Source organism: Mercenaria mercenaria, chromosome 16 (assembly GCF_021730395.1).
Source record: "Mercenaria mercenaria strain notata chromosome 16, MADL_Memer_1, whole genome shotgun sequence".
Taxonomy (NCBI): domain Eukaryota; kingdom Metazoa; phylum Mollusca; class Bivalvia; order Venerida; family Veneridae; genus Mercenaria; species Mercenaria mercenaria.
Genome location: NC_069376.1, coordinates 71,557,717 through 71,577,926, shown reverse-complemented (window position 1 = coordinate 71,577,926; position 20,210 = coordinate 71,557,717). Strand labels below are relative to the sequence as shown.

The 20,210-nt window shown below is 32.8% G+C and overlaps 1 long non-coding RNA gene across 1 annotated transcript; it reads right to left on the bottom strand.

Annotated features, from left to right (window-relative positions):
• Positions 1-15,289: 15,289 nt before the first annotated feature.
• LOC128549242 (uncharacterized) lies at positions 15,290-19,732 on the bottom strand. The gene is made up of 2 exons (XR_008367537.1): positions 19,566-19,732; positions 15,290-15,372 (listed from the first exon to the last, which is right to left on the bottom strand). It is a non-coding gene; the product is annotated as an uncharacterized LOC128549242 (long non-coding RNA).
• Between the last annotated feature and the right edge of the window lie 478 nt (positions 19,733-20,210).

Below are 20,210 nucleotides of genomic sequence, written 5' to 3'. Positions count from 1 at the left end.
GCGAAGCAATCCCTGCCTGAGAAGCTGTGCCTTAATAATTTACTGCTAGGAAGGACTGAAGCTTGTGTTGCAGAGTGAATAAAAACAAAATATTTCCAAATTATGACAAGTGCACCCCATCCCTGTTGAAGAGACCCGTCACGGATTCGACGATTTCTGGTAAAGAAAGTATCCACCAATGTATTGTAAAAACAAATGAGCAGCGAAATTATTAACGCGTTTTCTAGCTCTCTGTATTGAAAAATAAGTTAATTACACAGTGAATAACAATGATACCTTGATTGTCTTCAAAAGGAAACAAGTGTAAGATTAAAGGTTTAACTTGCCACCATTTCATACCACCCTGACTCTGACACAGTATGGTCGCATTATGACGCTGCATTACAAGTTGAGAACCCTCAGCTGATTCCGTGTCGTAACGAAATACCGACTTTGTAATTGAACATCCAACTATCCAAATATGGGTAGGACGCACTGAAAAGCTGAAAACATTTGTCAACAAAAAAGGGCAAACAGACGGCAGGTACAAATGAAACTGCCTATAGACTTAAGATCTGAGTGACAACAACTGACTTGAGAGGATTCTAATGCAAGATCTAAATGCACTTGAATCCGGGGCGCAACGTCCCATTCTTGTAATATCGTCAGCAGTCATGCTGCTGTTGCAGCACCTACTCTGAATGAATGTGGTTTATATGGAATGGCAGTCAAAGATTTCTTTAGAACACACTAAACTGACAGCGTATGACGGGTAGACCGTTTAAATAAACAAATAAATAGTTTGAAGCACCAGATGGTCGAACAACCATATATCGCTCTATTAAATCCAGGGGTCAAGTAGAACAATGTGCCGGTTGTAAATGAATAGCTACTCCTTCGCCTTTTCTGATCGTTTTTGATGAATGAAGAATTATGCGAAGTACACCAATACTTACAATACTAACGTTTCCCTCACATAATGCGTGACCTTTAGCACTTATATTCGAGGAGCTTGAGTTCGTGTGTACAAGCTCACATATCCATAAAAATCAAAAATGGCCAGGGAAAATACTGCTGAAAACTGTAATGCCTCAAATATAGAAGAGCAAACAGTATTTGTCACCTGTATAATTTTACGAAGTAAATCAAGCGTTATAGGTTGCCTGATGTCAATTGTCCGATGCAACCTATCAAAACTGATAAGCATTTAACGTAACATAAATCTTTAAGTAAGATGTTCAAGACTATTAATTTTACAATAGAAGAAATGTCCGAGATATACAGACATGTTGTATGACGAGCTACATTCTTGATTAAAAGATGGGCTAAAGTGGCTTTCTTCTCACTTAGTAACGATATTATTTCCTGTTCTGAGTTTTTGTATCTGCAGCAATTCTAGAAAAAAAGCATAAAATAAATACAAAATTAAAACATCATTATTAGAATCTGATATACGGTCTTTTTTTTTTTTTTTTTTTTTTTTTTTTTTTTTTTTTTTTTTGCTAACGGTATGTTAAGGTATTTGCATATATCTATAAAAAAATGCATACATAATTAGGCCATATACCATTCCCTGATTTAGATCCAGCCAAACAAACATAATATCCAAGTAATAAAACAGCCTATCGGATTTCCTCTTGTACCGGACCACTATTGTAATAAATAGCAAACTTTTCCCATGGCACAAGAATGCACACTCATAGTAAGCCTTGTCCGTAAATAACCCCTCCTAATTGAAGCCTAATATTCAAATCATAATTGAACCTCAAGGCGAAAGGTAAATTTTATGACAACTTTAGCCATTTCGCAATATTGCACTTATGAAACAATAGCTCCGTCACCCTGTCTAAAGAAGTGTACTGAACTGAGGAAGATGCCGTATCAATAAACATTCAAACTTTAACTCTGCGGGAAGGAAAGATGGTGTATAATCCTCGAGCTACCATCTTTTTTGGCCACAAGACTGATCGCGGATTGCCTGAAATTTGGAACAAGAATTTCTTGAAAAGGAACCGCAAATCTGCTTAACTGCTCTTCCTGCATAACTTTCTCATTAGCAACAGCAGAGTTTTGCCTAACGGAAATTAAAGTTTGACACGAAGTTTGGACTCTAGGGCGCTGGTTTTGTAATCGAAACCCTTTGTTAGAACCCTCTAAACATTCAGCTGCCACTTATTATTTTGGATATAAAGAAAGATAGACTTGTAATACTGCTTAGTCAATAAGGGTTTTGATGAGGGAATGGAGGTTTAAGTGACCCTCTTTGAGATGCCGTTTTTGGCTATCTGAAGTTTCCACGAGGTCCAAGTGACGAGTACCTAGAACGATACTGATTGGTAGCTACGTGATTCTGAAAAAATTAATACTTCCTAGAGTGCTTCCCATGACAACGCGTACATCTATGTTCGTATACACAAACAAATTTGGTACAAATACCTTGAAAACTAAAGTCATAACATTTTCTTGCGCATGGTATATATAGATACTTATGTACATTAAGGACCGGCAATGAATCTATCTTTTTGGCAGGAGCCTTTGATTGAAATGTTAGATATCAGTCTGTTTCAGTAACAAGAAAACTCTGACCTTGACTGTTATTAGTGTGATCTGATCGTAACAATACTGTTTACTCTATGAATTCGCCATTAACCATCGTAAGTTTTACATTTGCTGAAACGTGGTCACCCAAGTCGTTATAAATGCTCTACATCGGAACCAACTCACCATTTTGTTCAACACTGCCTGAGAGTGCAGCGAATCATCAGCCAAAATGCTCCTTCGCTGCGTAAACACGGGACAATGGTGTTCTGCAACAAGGCACACCACAACCACAAGTTGTTGCGGGTTCAGATTCACCGGTTGCGGGGCTGAAACGGCTGGGTGGCGTTGCGGTGTGGATGTACCATCTGGACTGTGTTGCGGAACTCCTTAAGTTTTTGACGTGTTGATCTTGACATTATCTAGAAATATTTAATTGTAAACTTGACAATTTGGCATAAAGTATATTAATATATGTTAATTTGTCGCTAGCCCGGGATAAACTTTGAGATAGAAAGGAAAATATGACAAATTTGCAATTTGGCAGCACATCAATTCGAAATCATGTCACCAGCATACACAATGTCTAAATTGGGCAATCAGTCAATAGGACTGAAATGGTCAATCATTTAACAAATGGGCTAAAATAAGTTCATCAATATAAATTAGTCATGAATTCAAAATTTAATTACCATCCAACACAGTAAATATAATGAGCAACTCTTTTTTTATGATAGAACATAGCCAAATGGGCAAAAACAGTTCAATTATATACATTAATCATAAATTAAATTAAAAAAAATCCGGTTACCATCCCAACACAAAGTATATACTCGGCAACCATCCGGTTACCATCCAACACAAAGTATATAATCGGCAACCATCCGGTTAATGATAAACCAGAGTCAAATAGGCTAAACACAATTCATCAATATACATTAATGTTAAATGCAAAATCCGGTTACCATCAAATACAATGGATATAATCGGCAACCTACTCTTCTATAAATGATTGAACATAGCCAAATGGGCTAAACACAGTTCATCAATATACATTAATCATAAATTCAAAATCCGGTTACCATCCAACACAATGAATATAATCGGCAACCTTTTTGTTTTCGAACATAGCCAAATGGGCTAAACACAGTTCATCAATGCATATTAACTACACATTCAAAATCCGGTTACCATCCAACACAATGGATATAATCGGCAACCTATTTTTTATTTTTCAAATGACTGAGCATAGCCAAATGGGCTAAAATTAAGTTCATCAATAAACATTAATCATAAATTAAAAAAAAAAACAAAAAAAAAAACAAAAAAAAAACCGGTTACCATCCAACACAATACATATAATCCGCAACCTTTTTAAAAAATGATTGAACATAGCCAAATGGGCTAAACACAGTTCATCAATGTACATTAACCATAGATTCAAAAATCCGGTTACCATCCGACAAAATGGATATAATCGGCAACCTGTTTTGTTTTGTTTTTTTATTTAATGATCGAACATAGCCAAATGGGCTAAACACAGTTCATCAATGTACAATAATCATAAATTCAATATCTGGTTACCATCCAACACAAGGTATATAATCGGCACACTATTTGTTTTTATTTGTTTTTAAATGATCGAACATAGCCAAATGGGCTAAACAACATAGTTCATCAATGTACAATAGTCATAAATTCAAAATCTGGTTACCATCCAACACAATGGTTATAATGGGCAACCTATCTTTTGTATTCTTTTTTTTTTTTTTTTTTTTTTTTTTTTTTTAATGATCGAACATAGCCAAATGGGCTGAACACTCAGTGTACAATAATCATAAATTCAAAAATTTTGTTACCATCCAACACAATGGAATTAATGGGCATCCTATTCTTTTTTTTTTTTTTTGAAATGATCGAACACGGCCAAATGTGCTAAACAGAGTGTATCAATATACATTAATCATAAATTCAAAATCCAGTTACCATCCATACCATCCAACACAATGGATAAAACCGGCAACCATTTTTTTTTTTTTTTTTTTTGAAATGCCAAACGGGCGAAACACAGCCAATATATATTATTCATCAATTCAAAATCATGTACCATCCAATACAATGGAGATAGTAGCAACTTTCTTAACTTTCTCTTTTTTTTTATTATAAATGATCGGACATAGCCAAATGGGCAAAACACAGTCAACATACATTAATCATAGATTCAAAATCAAGAACCATCCAACACAATGGAGATAATAGCAACTTTCTTAATTTTCTCTTTTTTTAATATTAGAAATGATCGAACATAGCCAAATGAGCGAAACACAGTCAATACACATTTAATCATAAATTCACCCAACACAATGGAGATAATAGCAACTTTCTTAATTTTCTCTTTTTTATTAGAAATGATCGAACATAGCCAAATGAGCGAAACACAGTCAATACACATTTAATCATAAATTCACCCAACACAACGGAGGTAATAGCAACTTTCTTAACTTTCTCTTTTTTTATTAGAAACGATCGAACATAGCCAAATGGGCGAAACACAGTCAATATACATTAATCATAAATTCAAAATCAAATACCATCCAACACAATGGAGATAATAGCAACTTTCTAAACTTTCTCTTTTTTTTATTAGGAACGATCGAACATAGCCAAATGGGCGAAACACAGTCAATATACGTTAATCATAAATTCAAAATCAAATACCATCCAACACAATGGAGATAATAGCAACTTTCTTAGCTTTATCTTTTTTATTAGAAACGATCGAACATAGCCAAATGGGCTTAAAAGAGTTCATCCTTAAGTAGTAATAATAAATTCAAAATCCAGTTACAATCCAATATAAAGGATAAGGATGGCACCCGCTTTTCTAAGCCAATACGGGCTGATACAATCAGACATTAGCAATTGGGCTAATTATAGATTAAGATCTGAAAGGCTAACTATAGATTAAGATCTGAAAAACAGTCATCCTTCTACAAATGACAATTAGTTATAACTCCTTTTTTTTGTAGGAAGCCAACTTGCTTTATATTCATTCATTTGATTGTATTATTAACAATATTCTTCTATACAAACCATATACATTAGCCAACAGGACTAAAAATAAACATACTGCAAGAAACGGTGGTATATTGAAAAGTGAACCTACTTATTTCACTCACACATGCGCACTTAATTACTTGATCCGTGCTCATGAAAATTTAACTTTGCATAATATATATGTGAAATGGAAGTATAATTACTTCATTTTAGAAGAAAATACTTTTCAGCGAGATTAAGTCTGATAAAGTTGCTTAAACCCTCTGTTTTTATAATGAATAATAGACTCTTCCACGTGTTTATACTACATATAGTGTAACAGACTACATGAATAACTCGCCACTTGTATACAGAAATCGTCTGCTACACTGCTAGCACGGATGTTTACACATGTCTATTTTTAACCCTGCATTACAAAGGAATGCATTGTTATCAAAATTCGCGTGGGAAACCACATAATTACCTTCATAAATTTGCAAGACATATTACCAATTTAATAATTCATATTACCTTCGAATATCGACCTGGTCTTTTACCTCTCGTTCAAGTGTACACCTTCCAGTAACACAAAAATAAGCACTTCAATACTCCAGGATTAAATTGTAGCAGGTCACAAAACAAACAGTCATTATGATAACTGCAAAGTATAATAGAAAAGCTATTAATCAATTTAATGTTTCAGTCCTTCGGTAATTACACAGATATATCCGTACAATAAATACAAACTATATTAAAAATAAACAAATAATACCAGCCTACCTCCCTGCTATATAAACTGCATAACTTATAGATTTAAATCACTCAACAAAAATCTCAAAATACTATTTAAGTATTCTCTCACAATATCTAAATGCGCATAGAATAATTAAGTCCATATATTAAACATCAGCAAGTATAAACAATCGAGGATTCCTTCGATAAGAAGCAAAATCAACCCCGGCATCTATTTGCAAACGACCTTCTTCTTCCATGTGCAAAACTGAAAGGACCCAAAAGGAGATTAAATCGCAACAAGTATATTAATATACCAACAAGATATAAGCTAAAACGGGCCCTTACAACAGGATAAGAGCTCCTTCAGTAACAGGTTTTGAATGGTAATCATTAAAAACACATTGTGAAAAAATATCGAGATGATGATATTAAACCTTAGAATATTGGAGAGGAGAGTCGCATGTTTTTGATGTGTCTGTCTGTAATCTTTCGTTACTCAGATGATTCGAACACAATGGCTAATGAAGTCGCAAAGACCACAGTTCTGGAAACATGCAAGATAGTCTTAGAGGTTTGTGCAAAATCTCACATCGAGAAGGAATTGTCAGTATATCTTTAAACTATTTATTATCACTTCAATGTCAAGCCATCATAGTTCCTCTGATGCGTTCTCTACAACTGTATATATATATTTATGTACCTTTGCACAGAAGAACATGTATAACAATAATTAATATTTTGTCTAAAAATAAAAGGATCTGTCTCTTGCAGATACATTATTCTGTTTTCTATTGATTAAGCAACCATTTGCATTAAGCAGCAAGTCAATAACCTTCCCAAACTGGCTTTTGTTGTAATTTAAACTTAAGCAGCCTGATGGTTTTATTCCCACTACTGACTGCGTAATACAGGTTTGACTGTACTGTCTTTAATATAAGTAAATACATGAGTATATGAAACATATGTTTTATAGAATCCAGAGCCTCTAGGTATTTTCTACATGGATTTTTCAGAAAGAAAGTCTTAAAGTCGCTTTATATAGAGTTACCGGTTGTAAACAGACTAAATTACATTAAGTATATCCCTTTAGTACGTTTTATTGCGATCCATGCTATCAAAAGATCTGTTTACGGTTTTGTTAGGAAAACTAACATATTCCATACAAAGACAGATGATATATCGGGAATAAAGAAGAAAGTAAAGGTGATCCACCTAGATTACATAGGCGGTTTATTCAAAACTGTAAAAGACGAGTAATCCACACACTAAATACAATTAAGATGAAAACTAATTTTCTAAAACATCAAGGACTAACCGTTTTAAATCATTAAGAAGTTTTACGTTTTTGCAATCTACAGGGTATTGTTGAAGATATTGTTTTCATGTGTCATGGGATTGTTTACCATGTTTCAATGAGAGGTGCGAACGACGAACGTTTACGAAAGCTAGGGTTTATAAACGTTCTGTTGCCGTATTTGAAGTCTCACAAAGATATTGTAAAGATACCTTGTCTAGCCACTCTTGCAAACATCGTGAACGAAAAAGAATGCGACATCATTAAAGCGGACATCCGTTGTGTGTCTCACCTTCTGGACGTGATGACCGACAGGCTAAGTAGAGAAGATCGCACATATGAAGGATGGTCTTGCAAGGAATGTGTGATAGGTAATGCCAACAATCAAAATTATGAGCGCTTACGAAACTATTTAAAATATGACAAAATAACGTTTCGCTTCGTTTCATGGTATCCTCCTAAAGGATCTCCCTACTGCCCAACAACAGCATGTCAGTGTTGTATGGCGACAGAGAAAAAATGTATCCTTGTACTTGCAGTCAATGTTGAAAGTTTAATTTTTTTACATAATTATAATGGTATCATCCATATACAACAGATGATAACAAATATTTTAGTATTAGAAATTTCCTGATTTAAATAGGGAATTACCATGTGTAACATCTTATGTGATTTATACTCCTGAATTAATAATATTTTCATGAGTGTATAGTCTTTTAAAAGAATTCATTAAACGTAATCGGTTTAATACCAATAAACTCTTCGGTTGTAAATTGCGGCTTCTGTTTAATAAGTTTTAAAATCGTATTCAGGTTTGGTTTTAATATTTAATAATTTAGAGACATTTCTTCTGCAACAAGACATATCGATACTTGAGGCAGTGCCCGCTTTGATTATCCTTTAACCGTCTTTGTTGTCATATTGTTTTGTCTATTATAGTGAATGGTCTTGTGTATGCCAGTAAGTTACATATCCATACATATACTGCTGTGGGGTTTCGTTTCATTCACGGCATTTTTAGATATCTATTGGATCTTTATCTTGTCTTTAATTACAAACGTATTTTACAATTTGTCAAATACATTAAAATGATCGTACTTAAAACCAATTTTTAGATGTTATTTCCAAGTCTGAATTCAAGGTCAACATTTCCATACCCGTGAAACAGTATTAGCTTTGAGCCAACTGAATACGAATGACTTATTACCAATAGACTGTAATGTAAATATTTTACTTTATGTGACAATCATCTTCACGAAACTAATCACTCTTGTGCAATTTGTATATTTGTTTATATACTGTGTTGTCTTCCTGTAGAGGCAGATTATGCTTATCATCAACGAAAGCCAATCATACCCCTGAAGATGGAACAAGGATATAAACAAGATGGCTGGCTAGGCATTTTGATTGGGGAAAAGTACTTCCTAGACTTCTCCGGGAAATACGACTTCAATGACAAAGTAAAGGATTTCTTTAGGGAAATCAGAGGTACACTAGAAAAGACGTCTTTAAAAACACCTAAAGCACTGTCACTAAAGGTATAATTATATTCTTTAATAACAAAAAAAGTTTGGAAAATTTTGTTAATACATTCTATAGTAAATTGTTGTTGACATTGTCGTCCCTGTCTTTAATGCGATCATTTTTGCTTATACGTTTATATGATAATAACAAAATAATACTATAAAAGATTCAATAGCAAATAAATGGAAATGTGGTAAAACTGGTATTAGAATAGATAGAATACACGTTTATGCACATTTAAATTGCATTATTTAACTAATACCGTTCAAAGCTTAGGAAATACTTTGCAAGATCCAGTCCTTCGCGTAAATATACCTTCCGTTAATATTCACTTAGCTTTCACTGCAAAACTATGATCTTTATAAGTTACAAATGTATTTGATAATTTGGTAATTTATTCAAACTAAACAGACGAAGTTTTTGCATACATTATCTGTTTCGTGCATGAATCAATGGGTAGTTGTTATCTTCTCCATTTACAAAAGCGCTTAGACTTTACAGACAACAATATAAACTAGGAAAGAATTATAAAATGGCTATGAGCACTTGCTTTGTAAGGCCATTAATAATAATCTATCCCGAAGTGCTCAATAATTATGTTTTATCTATTTGAAAGTCCATAGTAGGAAATACTGTTTACATCGTAAAGAACAACATATACAATAATGAGACATATTACTGAAAGCTGAATTTAATTGATTGATATAGAACAACACTGGCATTGTAACATAAAACTATAAAAAAAACGTTGCTATTAAGATTACGAGCCATATTTGTTATAACACCGTATGGGAATATGTTTTTAATATTTGAAGGTAAATGAAACATTTCTACCGACTCAACGTGAAGAAATCTATACCCCCAAAGCAACTACAATCAGGAATCGGAGAACGTAAACGTGTTGGAGAATATACGTCTAACACGGCAATGGACCGAGGCTGACGTCAGCAACTGGTTGACAAAGTATCATTTACAGAAATAAGTTTATTACAGTTAACGGATTATACATGTAACTCATCAGTCATAATCTTGTAACTGAAAGATGCACAGCGATGCCCGTATTTTGCCCCTCAGCTTGTTTGTTTCGTCTTTATACGTCTGAAAACATATTCACATCCATTGAGTACACCAAGAAAAACTATATCATGTGTTGTTCTTATTTGACAATAGATTACAAAACATTATGAACATACGGATGTGTTTTGATTACACAATCTAATGCTCTGCAATAACAGCATAACGACAATTAAATAATATAGACATTTACTTTTTTCCAGAATGACAATTATTTGAGTCTTCAATAATTTGTTTTCGCGATTAGGGCCGAAACACCCGAAAAGTCGTGTTTTATTAGTTCATTGCTTTACATAATCAGTATTAAACCTTCAAAGAAACGTAAAATGCTAATATTACTTTTTATCAGTTCATCTTGCAATAGGTTTGTAGGATTATTATTCAATGTTTCAAATGTAAACGTTCGTCTTTAGCCAAGGTATAGACGACATCACAGGCGAAGAAGTCTCCCTCTTGGCAAAGATGCATGTCGAAGCACCTGAACGGATGTATAAATGCATAAAGCGAGAATTGGAGTTGACGTCACTACTTGCGAGATCAAGACTTGTTTGGGCTCTGTATGAACTTACAAAGTCATAAAGAATTTCTTGACTTTCAGCTCAATGAAACATGTTTACAATTCAATATCTTATTAAGATATTGTTGTTCCAATGAAAGTATCACTACTTAGAAATTATCTTCATTCTCCCACTGTGTATTTCATAAAATAAAACTTTTGGCTTGGTTTGATTTTGTATAGAACATGTAGTTGCATTTGAATTTTTTAATTTTTTCACTTTTTTTACCTTTTCTTTGTGTTTTTTTTGCATTTGTTTTATGTGACATTTGCGGAATAACCTGTATCAATTATGTTGTATTATAGAATTTACCATATAACTATAACAACTTTTTTTATTAATGCAGTTTACTTGCTTTTGTAATTGCTTTAATTATCAGTTCTGTCAATGTGCATGTTTAAAGATTTTCTGGTTTCTTGTTAAACCGTATCAATAATAGTAACTACATTTATTTGTGACCCCTGTTTGAAAGTGAAAGATAGTATATATTTAAATATTTCACTAAGATCATAGAAAAGTTATGTACGGATATGGTTGAATAGAAATAAGACATAGAATATCCCATTAAAGTGCCATCTTGTAACATCCAGTATTGGTGGACAGTTTTTGAACATATTTATAAAATGATCGCATTTCAAGTCATTCTTGAAAGTACAAAGCAAAAGAAATTGAACATTCCTTTCATGAGTAAAGATTAGAAGAACAAAAACGGATCCCCCATCAGATTGTTATAACAATGTAGAGCTTAAATTCTTTCAATTGTGACCAAAATATAGATAAAATTGAGTGTATATTCTATTCAGAACTTCGACTTTAAAATATTTTAAGCCCGACAGTACCACTGGCTTATTTTGCACAATGTATGTCTATGTCCTTTAAACTGAATTCTAGTGCTCACTATTATTTTAATGCAGAAATATAATGTTGTATTGAAAGACATATATGTCCACTTGTTTTTTATATTAAAAATAACTTTGCATAATATATTATTTTAGAATAGTTTTTTCATTACACATATAGTCAGCACCATTCGAGCACGAAAGATACGTTTAAATCTAAAAAATTGAAAGCCCAAGAGAGAAAAAACTCGAGAGGCAAACATGGTAGTAAACTCATGGTAATGACTTTGTGTTAGTGTCTTTCTGTTTAAAATAAATTTCTACGTAAGAATTCTTCTTTTATTTCTTAAAATATTTGGTTCAAATACCCACTTGTAACAACAAATTAATCTTAAACTCGTTGACAATGAATGCCATATATGTAAAATAGTTATCAGTATTACTTTGAAAACACTCCAGTGTCAATCAGTGTGTCAGAATAATTTGTATGTTTAACATATTGATAATATTACACATAAGCACAGATAGTGCTTGACTCCCTCTTCAGGCTATAATTGCTACATAACGACTGATGATTTGCTGTTAATGATATGGCTTGGGTCATTTGTGGTTGATTTGGGTTCATTATGTTGATAGCTGGATCCCAGAATCAAACATGTATTAAACAATAGTTAAAGGGAACCAGATATTTGTTAGAGCAAGTACTCGTTGTAAAACCCTATGTATAAATTTGAACTAATCAGATACAAGTTCTATAAATAGCACCAATCAAAGCTTTCGTCTGCTAAAGTATAAAAAGGTAGATGGATGACAGAGCTGTATCCAGCTATAGAAGAAGACACATCGGGGATTCAACTAATAATTTATCCCAGTACCTTGATAAGGAAGTCATTGCAACTTCTCTGCCAGGGCGGATATATTATTAAAAAGAAGACGTTTGAAGTTCATAGACTAAACGAAGTTGTAGAATTTCAAGAAGGTTTTGAGCTATAGGGCCAGCTCATTGGAGTTTTGCCTTAAGGGTAGTTGAATGCTATAAACAATAGCAAATATAGGCTGAGCATAGGAAAGCTGAGACAGAGACCCAGAGTTTGGTAATCTACTGAGACAGTAGGAGAGTTCAAGCTTAGAGACGGTTCAGAGTTATTGGCGAAGTACAGCCAAGGCATCGGGAATATACCTATAATATATTATGGTAGTTGAATGCTACATATGATAGCATATAGGCGCTGAGCATCAAGGAGTCAGGGCCATCATATAGCGTTGCAACTTCCATTAAGAGGACAGAGGCCGAGCATCTATGCGATAGGACTCGCATGTTGTTGATTCAAAGACATTGTCTGACGGGAACTTCAACTAAAAAAGACCATTCAAGTATACCGTCTCCAGCCTATAAGAGTTTGAACTAATTAATATCAACTGGAGATTGTTAGTTTGAAACATTTAGTGATTTGCCTGATCCCTGAAATTGTCTAGCTCATAATTCAAGAATCATTGGTGTACGAATCATTTAGGCAAGGTAACCAGAGGAAAATATATGTATGAGATATTTAGTCTCACCAGCTATACATTTTAACAAAGGACATTCTATATCGTTTGTCATCTAGTCTAAGACATAGTCACCTTAGCGATTGGACCCATTTCATTGTTCAAGATACTAAAGGCGTAGGCAGTTCCCTGGGTCATATAACTCGTATCCTGACACAGTGGTTTAGGTAAAATATCGTCACTTTCTGATTAAATATGAATATTAGTCCCCTACCGGTTTGACACACCGTTCGTCACACAATATGAGATCCTGCAGTAATTTTGAAGTTCCACTACTAACGCCCGCACGAGTATAATATGAAAACCAGAGTTTGTAGTTCATATTTACTGAAAATATGACCCATTGCATCGGATCTGACCAAATAGTCATGAATAGGTTCAATAATATAACCAACAAATAAACAAAAACCTTCTGCCTATTTCAAATCGAAAGTATGTTTTCCGATTGCTTATTGGATTTATGGCGCGGTTAGGCTTATATGTAGCGAGTCGTGGTACTGCACTTCCCTTATGTGCACATTTTATAAATTGTTTGCATGCTTTGTGCTTTTAATTAATGACAAAATCAGAACTCTCATACAAGATACAGAAAGTAATCAAAACGAAAGTTGTACCCCATCCATGAAAACACACGCCAAAATAACCAATTTTTGCACTTTTTGGACAGCCTACAATGATTCCGTTGCAAGAACAATGTTCATTTTTTACATTTTTCAATCTAATAGGCCCTTCTGAACTACAGGATATAAATGGAATGTCGGCCTAGCCATCTCTTTTTTTTTTTTTTGTTTATTTCTTCCACAAAATAGCAAAAAGTTACCGAGTGCCCAACCTACAAGCATGGAACTCTTCAATGTTTTGAATTTCCCTCATCAAAAAGCTAGCAGCAGGGGTTTTAATCATATTGAGACTTCTTATAAATCCATCAATTGCGTTAGCTATTATGCTTAAAAAAAAACCCATAAATTGCTGTTTTCCATGAGTATTAGCAATAAAAAGTAATAATGCATAACAATTAAAGCAGAGAATGAAAGGAAATAGGTGCATGTAAAATCTCAAGCACACACACATGCACTTATGCATGCCAGGACGCATACTTACGCAGAAGACAAACACAGACAGGAGAAAAGATATATAAAAAAACTGTCATATATGATTTTGATTGCATCATACCCATACAGCAAGTGCGGAACGTCAAAGAGAAACTTCTGCAAATAGTTTGTCTATCAAATTGTCAATGATAACACATTATAAGTTGTTTGAGTAAAGCTCTAGAAGGTTACAAACGGGTACTTTTTAATTTTATGTTTGCTTCCAGTGTACATGTTTGCTTCCAATGCCGTATGTTTAGCGCGCGTTTCTTTATATATCAAACAAGTCTTGTTAGGAGAATAATGTTTTCCTCCATCCTTGATTCAATAGAAATCTCAAGACAAGATTCTTTTTAACCCCTCTCCCCCACATTTGTACCACGTGTAGCTGCTAAATGCATAAATTTGATGTACACTTCCATATAAACAGTAAAATATATGCAGAGAAAATGGTGTAAAAGAGTGTAAAAATATCCAGAAATTTACTTTTATAAAATTTGAATGTATTTAAAGCGACTGTTAGCGTAAGTAAAATAAATATATCAACTGAATTGTATGAAAGTATAGGGATTACTAGTGTAAACTTTTATAAATAGATTTTTTTTAAATATTGAATTAAGACAAATAGAGAATGTCTCTAAAATGACTTTTAGAAGACTGAGAGAGTTATTCATAGTTATTTGAGTTGTAATTTGATGATTTACTTTTTCTTGGTGAGGTACGAAGAAGATGAAACATATACACACCTGTATTTTTGACGAAGTATCTTAAAACCTCATTATCGGAACGTTTGATGCAAACATAATAAATGTATCTGCTTGCATTTATTGTTACTGATATTCGATAATTTATATGCAGATGCTGAAACATTGTACTGCTGCCAATTGCTGTTCCAGATGTATAACATCCCTTGACAGAATCTTTTATCACACTTATCTTTTATCAAGGTATCACTTTATTATGGGTTATTTTTCATCATAGACATGATCGAAGAATGAATATGTTTCGCTTTTATTGATGTATTTGTAACTTTTGTCAGTTTAGGGGTGTTAATGATAAATAACTCTGTTCGTCTCTATGTGATGATTCTTTACTCTGTATACAATTACGTCAACAGAATTGAGGGATAGAATCGCCAAGTCGACAAAACAATGGCACTGCAATTATAAATATAAAAAGTCCTTAATACCTTGCCAATGATGGATATATATCATACTCATTATAAACATACATTACAACATATGTGACGCACCATGACATTTTGGGTCCAAATTCGGCGTTACGTCATTTGAGAAAACATCAATTAAAGTTACGTCACAAAAAAAATGGTGGACGTTACAACGTGTTCGCGGCAATTAATGCATTTCTTGTTTTCAATAATACTCTACCTTGCCACAAGAAAAAATGAAGTGACATTTATAAACATTTCCGTGTTTTGCAATTCCGTTTCTTTAAAAATTTAAATGATTGATAATTTATCGCCCTTTGAATCGACACGCCATTGTAACATCGAAGGTCGCGGAGAAAATGAAACTACCAAAAACAATTATTTGATGATTTATTTCGATGTATAAAGAATGACAGTTAGTGAATCTCAAGGTAAGTAAGTATTTAAGGCGATATGTAGTGTTAAAATTTATTTGAGTTCATATCGACAGTTTTGTCCGATATCTTTTCAAAAATAGCCCGGATTTGACACTAATGGCAGATTCGAGGTAGATTTAGCGCAGTTCACGTTTCATTTTACAAGTGTCAATATATTGTAGACTATATTTTATTTACTGAATCTGCCATGAATTCAACTTTTTTTTAAACGGTTTTGACTCTTACTCAGTAGAATCTGTATGCAAGACAATTACAAGAAGTATTCAGTAGAATCAGTTTGCAAGACAATTACATGAAGACCTTGTGACTCTGGTGCCAGACAAAATTACAACAGTCAGTCATAATGTTTAGTTACATATTAAAGTTAAAGCCCTGATCATTTTATAAATATAGCCATGCCATGAAAGTGACTGATAAGAATAGTTGAAAACATCTATTGTCAGCTTCAACCACTAATTTCTTACATGTAATGTCAAATCAGTCCATACATAAAACTTCTACAAGGCATAAATATTGTTTTTACTTGGAAGAGACAGTTTTTTTCCAAAGCTTTTCATGTTAAATTTGCATACTGTTCACTTGGCCATTATTTCTGGATTCCTCACCATTTTGTACTGTTCTTGGCAAGTGACTAAAAACCACTTAGTAAAATAAATAAACTTTAGATACAGTCTGTTTTGAAAGCCTTGCCAGGAATTCAAACCTATTACTCTTTTTATAGAAGTCTTTGTGCTAAATAAGTACTGAGCTAACTGCCCAGGGCATTTTTATCTCACAGTTCAGCCTTTTTCAGTATTTTTTTTCATTTTACAGATCAACCACTGAGGATTGTTTGGCTTGATGCAATGACCTTAAACAGTGAAATGATTTTTCCAGGAAGGTCTATACACAACAAGCTGGCTTTATGGGGGTTTGTAAATTTCTTCATACTTTTTACACTTACTATCAGCTATTCTAAGAAGATAAGACATTAAAGTAGCATAAACATAAATGATCTATTTCATTCATAACATTTTAAGAGAATGATTTGATTATAGACCCATTCAACAAATATGTGTAATATATTAAGAAGTGAATAAGTAACGACATACATAATTGAATATATCATGTATGTATTTTTTCATATTTTCAAAATTATTTTTACAGTATTTGTGTTTACATTAAGTTTGATTGCATGAATTGTATGTCTAGTCTGTAGGAATCTTAGCTAGTTTATGTATTCTTGAAAAGCTACTTTTTCTTGCATGAATGCTGTAGATTCTTAGATGAGTTTATACTTATCAACATCTGCTTTCAGTCAGCTTTTAACAAAAAGACTCTCTTAAGCTTAAAAAGATGCTTTACAGTCTTTATTCTGTAACCTTATACTATCTTATTAAATGAAGTTCTAATGTTGATGAGTTTTTGTTTTGCAGAGATGAAAGACTTATGATATGTAATGGAATGAAACAGAAGGAATTATATGTTCTACTGATCATCAGCTGAAATCATGCTGTGGAATAGAGTGCATGTCACAAATACTGATATGAGCAAATAACTCCATTTGCACAAATAATGTCATGTTTTCTGCCCTCATGACTGAAAAAGTTAAAAATTCTAGTTCAAATTCAAATTTGTTTAAAGAAAAAGTAAAACTTAGTCAGTTGTGAGAAATATTGGGTAAAAGTAGTGTTTTGATGTCATGGACAGCTTGAAGTTGGTTTGAGAAGCACTATCTTAATTGTTCTAACAATACAGAATTTAACATAAATCTTCCAAAACTGCATGCATGAAAAACTAAGACATGTCTGTTGAATGATCCTAGTTGTTTCAAACTACAACATTTGTGACATTAAAGCACAACCTTTGGAGGAAACATTTTTACAATAAAAAACTGCCTTGCCAGTGGAGTGCAGGAAGGATTTTTCCAGAAATGGCAGAAAACTACCAATATAGCAGAACATATTTGTTACTGTGAATATAATATATTTTATTTCAAGAATTAATCATGTTAGTCCATGGTTAATTGTGTTAAAGATATTTTTACATGACATGACCTTTGCAGAAATAGCTATTTTTTGCAAAACATTGTGTGTTGCCATGGTAACACAAATTTGACTTAAATTTAGATTTGTTTGATTATGTAGACAGCATGTGTCTTCTTTATATTCTGCTAATCGGACTATGTTCTGCAAGAAATATCTTTTATGTGTATCCATCAACAAAACATGTCATAACACAAATCTGTCATAAAATGGCAGAGCTGTAATGCAGGTAGGCATATCAGGAAATATGTAGTTCTGAAAGACAAGTTATATTACATAAAATGATGTTTGTTTTTTTATAATGATCATAATTGACCATTTGTGGTGTAAAACAAATGTATACTGAACAGATGCTAAATGAATGTTCTGATTCTTTCTGGAAAATTTACAAAAAAACTACTATTTTAAGAAAATGTGTATTGTTGCCATGGTAACATTAATTTAACTTTTGAATTATTTTGGATATCATCATATGTAAACAACATCTTTCTTGTTTATATGTATATATGTTAAGCTGTATTATTGTTAGTGAATATATTTTCATATGTAATAATTGCATCAACAAAGCACTATGTTATTACACAAGCCTGCCTTAAAATGGCAATAGTTGTAACTGAGAGAGATGTTTCTGAAAATTATGTATTTCTCAAACCATATTACATTAATTTTCACGGAATGATGTCTACTCTCTTACTTTTAAATAAGAAAACAGACAGCTTTTGATGTAAATATATGGAAAAACACTTCCAATATTCAATTTATTACAAAGAAATTGCCAAAATGTTAGTATTTTTGTAAGAAAATACCACATTGTGCCATGGTAATGTTGTATTCTTGTAAGAAAATACCACATCGTTGTCATGGTAATGATTCACTGATCGTAATCTAAGTCTTTTGAATTTTAGCAAACTCACAGTTGATAATAACAGTCTAATAATTATATTTTCTTGCCTGATATTCTTTCTTACTGTTTAATAGATAAGGTGTCTATAATAATAAGATTAATGTCTAGTTTTTGGGATGTTGTCTATTTGATATCAAATAAATTCTGTATCTTGTTCAAAAGAATGTCATAAAACAGTTGTCTGTAAACTGTTAGCACACTAGAAAAAGTTAATTGTGTATTTATTTCACATTCTATGTAATTTATTGCCAGATTCATCAAAAGACTGTTAAAAAGAGGTTAAAACAACAGTGTTGCTATAGAAATGATTTTTAGAACATAAATATTTTATACTACATGAAAGAAAGAGACAAAAAGAAATACATTCCATTAATTGCATGTGCTTTTGTTATTTTATCATGTATTTTATCTTGATATTATTTAAATATGGTGTCATTATTAAGATATACTGCCTCAATTTTGATACAGTTAGACAAAAACATGGTGTCCGAAAAGTGGTAATATCGCCATGACAACGACTGATTTTTGTTGTCAAATTGAAGATTTTTACTCAGAACGGGTCAGTCTGTCAGATTAGCCCAAAACCCCATTTTTGACCAAAATTGCATTTGGACCCAAAATCTCATGCTCTGTCACATATACATATACAATATAATAATAAAATATCAATCAAATGGTCTCTAATATATTCTGTATTAAGACCAGTGCAGCGGTCTGTGACTTGACAAACAAATCTTGACAACTATTATTGTTTAGGTTGTAACCCAAGTATATAAAAATAGTACAAAAAGGAATAACAACAATAAAAAGTACTTACTAAGGTCTGTGGGACCAAATACCAAACATACAACTGACTGATGGCTTCACACATACAAACAGGATCACTCTGTGGGTGCTGCTGTGAATGCTGTGAACAATAAGCAGTATTTAGTGACATGCATAGAACATGAATAAAGATGCAGTTGTTAGACAGATTGACAAAAGAAGAAATTGGCAGCCATCTTGGATTCTTGTAAAATTTAAATAAATCATTTCTTAATTATTTCCAAATCAAGAAAATAATTATACAATCAATATAGAGCATTATTAAAAACAGACATGGTTATATTTACCTTATAATTTCTATGAGACCTGGAAACTTTATAAAATTATATATATATTGTTCTCAGCAATGACTCCCTGATTACTATCTGAAAACCCCGCTTGTTCCAGGCTACTGATCAAAGGGAAGTAACTCAAGCAGCTTAAACTTTCAATACCAACAAGGAGCAAGGATAATTACAGGAAGGATACTAAAAACAACTGAAAGAGGAAAAAGTACTAGACTCCCAAAACTGACCCTGCTACATATTGTAATTCGAGGCAATGAAATATTGAATAATATAACATATTCCAAAGATGGCCGCGACTGTGATAAAACTAAATGGCTGCTACGCCTTTTCGATACTCGTTCCGTATAATT